Source organism: Pinus tabuliformis, chromosome 4_2 (assembly GCF_031772625.1).
Source record: "Pinus tabuliformis cultivar Carrire ecotype Pingquan chromosome 4_2, CPIR1, whole genome shotgun sequence".
NCBI classification, from domain to species: Eukaryota; Viridiplantae; Streptophyta; class Pinopsida; order Pinales; family Pinaceae; genus Pinus; species Pinus tabuliformis.
In genome coordinates, this window is record NC_142304.1 from 281,508,081 (window position 1) to 281,511,747 (window position 3,667).

The window sequence follows — 3,667 nt, forward strand, 5'->3', positions numbered from 1 at the left end:
TCTTAAGAAAAGTTAAACCTCCTAAGAGCAATTTGAACCAAGGACAATTAAGGGCCCTAAGAAGCTTAAGGAACAATGAGAACATAGTCATTTTGAAAGCAGACAAAGGAGGGGCAACTGTAGTAATGGATAAAGATGATTATATCTCCAAAATGAGAGACCACTTGTACAATAGTGGCAGCTACAAGAAGCTTAAAGAAAACCCCATTTCCAAGATTACCAGGGTAGTTAGAAAGGCCATCAAGGATTCTAACATTGATGAAATAATGAAGAGCCTTTCTCCTGACAGTGAAATCATCCCTCGAATTTACGGAGCCCCTAAGATTCATAAAGTAGGTGCCCCTTAGACCTATTGTCAACACTATTGGGGCACCCACTTATGAATTAGAAAAATATCTTGCTAGCACCTTAGCCCCTATGATTGGTAAGACCATCTCTTACATTAAAGACTCCAACCATTATATAGATCTCATTAAAAAAGAAAAGTTAGATCCTGATGATAAGATTGTAAGTTTTTACGTTGTCCAACTCTTCACCAAGATCTGTTTAGATGAAGCTATCCAAGTGGTAAAATAGGTCACAGACCTCGAAACTGTGAAGCTTGTAGAAGTATGTTTACATTCTAATTTCTTCACCTTCCAAGGTGAATTATTTGAGCAGACATCTGGAGTAGCTATGGGGTCCCCACTATCCCCTATAGTAGCCAACCTCTTTATGGAGAAATTTGAAAAGAAAGCCCTTGATTCCTTTTCGTTGAAACCAAAATTCTAGATTAGGTTTATTGACGACACTAGTGTTAATTGGCCTCATGGAGACAAGGACTTAAATAACTTTCTAGACCACCTTAACAGTTTATCTAAAGACATTCAATTCACGATGGAAGTTGAAGAAAACAACAACATCCCATTCTTGGACATTCTTCTTCTTAAGAATGATGATGGATCACTTGGGCATAAGGTGTTCAGAAAGAAAGCGCACACTGATAACTACCTTCATGCTGAGTCGCACCATCACGAGACACAAAAGATGGGCATGCTCAAAACCCTCTTTAGAAGGGCTTTAAGAATATCAGATACTAATCATGTTGATGAAGAAATTGAGTATTTAAGAAACGTCTTTGTAAACATTGGGTATAAAAATAAAGACAATATTAAGACCATAAAAAGAGATAAGACCAGAAAGGGAGTAAGACCTCCTACAACAAACTCCCAAGCTTCTTACAATAAGGCTTATCTTCCATACATTCAAAGAGTCATAGATAAACTAGCCAAGGTTCTAAGAAAGAAATACACTGAAACCTCTTTTAAACCCTTGTCAACCATAAGACAAAAGATGAGATTGGTTAAAGACAACCTGGACTGCCTCCAACAGAAAGGTGTTTATAAAATCATATGTTCATGTGGGGAGTGTTACATTGGAGAGATAGGAAGATCCTTCAAGATAAGACTCAAAGAACATAGTGCTGACATTCAAAATGGTAGAACTTAGTCTTCATCACTTGCAAAACACTCAGCAAAGACATGTCACCATATGTGCCTTGAAGACACCAAGATAATCGCTAATGAAAAGCATCAGTACAAACAGAGGATCCATGAAGCCCTTGAAATTATAAAGCATCCTCACAATATTAATAGAGATGGGGATTTGGAGGTAAGCATGAATTGGATTCCCTTACTAACTCAAGACCCCATAGCTCACAACCAAGACTAAACCAGTTTCACTTATCCTCTTTCCTTTTATCCCTATTAATATGCTTCCTTCTTCCTCCTTCCCTCACTTTCATCCCTTCAATAATCTTTTCTCTCCATATCCCTTCCATTTTCCCTTCCTTATCATCCTAGCTAATAACTAAACATGACATAATTCTAAATATCTTATGATAAGATTAAAATTGATAGTTCATTAACAATGACTATTAATTTTATTCTTATACTCTATAATAAAATTTAATAGCAATAATAACTTAACTCATCATTAATAATCAAAACCCTAACTTTATTATTATTAACCCTAATAATTAAAACATTATTATAAAAAAATTAATAAATAATTGTAATATAAATAATCATTCAACTTTATTAATTATTCAACCATAAAATTATCAAGGATATTATTATATTATTAAATAGTTGCATCATTACTACTAATTATTATTATTAAGAGTAATAATTATCATGGATATATATTATTACTAAGATCACCCTTGTTATTAATAAATTCCCTATTATAATTAAAATATATTAATCTCTCCTCTAATTAATTATTAGGTTTTATGGTCGACTCTTTTTCATTTTCTTTTCCTCCATTCCATATTTATTACCCTTCTTACCTACTCTTCTCTGTGGATTTGTCCTAATGATGAGTCTTGTTATAGACTTGAAATGTCGACACACAAAAATTGCTATTGTGGTTAACAATCCAAATATGCAAGATACTAAAGTGTTTCAATGGTTACAAGGCTAAATTTGTGTAGAAGAAGGTGACAATAAGGTTGATTATCATCTTAGTGATGGGATGTTTTATAAGTTAGACAAAATTTGTGGTCTTAAAGGTGAAATATTGTAGCTTATCATAGAGGTTCACACCTCCAAGGTTGTAGGACATTTTGGCGTTGGCAAGATAGTTGACAACTTATAGGGATATGTGTATTGGCCTAGAATGTAAGAAGATGTATCTTAGTTGAAGAGGATGCATGCTTTGTTGTACTAGCAAGCCTAGTAATATAAATCAAGGTTTATTTCATTGTTTATTTGTACTCACTGGACCCCAACATAATGTATCTCCATGGATTTTATGGATTTTTTACCAACAATAAGGAAGGAATATGACTATTTGTTTGAGGTAGTTGACAGATTCATTAAGACATGCAATTGTATACCTTTTAGAGATACTATTAAAGGGCAAGAAGCGAAAAACAAGTCCTTTGAGCAAGTATGTGTGCACTCTGAGATACCATGGATTGTCATCTGATATATAGATACTAGAATGTTTAGTGCCTTTTGGACTACACTTTGGGAGAAGTTTGACACTAATTTAAAGTGATCTACAATATTCCACCCATAAATACTATATTGTTTAGTGCCTTTGGACTACACTTTGGGTGAAGATTGATAATAAGTTGAAGAGATCTATAACTTTCCATGCATAAACAAATCAACAAACAAAAGTAGCCAACAATACATTGGTTTAGCTTTTGAGGGGTTACAATCAAAAGCATCCAAAGACTTGGGATGCAAATTTGATCCATATTCAACACTCTTATAATAGAGCAGTCCATAATTCTACCAGTAAGTCCTTTTTTGAAATTTTCCATGGGTATTTTGTTGCCTTCCCCCTTAGATGTTATATATGCACAATATAGAGGAGTGAGGGAAGATGTCACAAGAGATGCACTAGAAGTGATCCAGAATGTGTCAATCATCTATCTTAATGCTTTCAAAGTGGAAAAATTGGAGGAATTGGCTTGTAAGGTCATTTGACTAGTGGGTCCCAGTTTGAATAATTAGGGTTTGAAACCTTCTGGAGCCATTTTGAGGCATCAAGTGAAGTTTTTTGGGGGTCCAAAAACTCTCACACATGTTAGGATCCCTAACATTTTTCGACACTTAGAAACAATTCCAACAATGTAATAATCACTTCAAATGGAGTTCATATGCAAAAATTATGC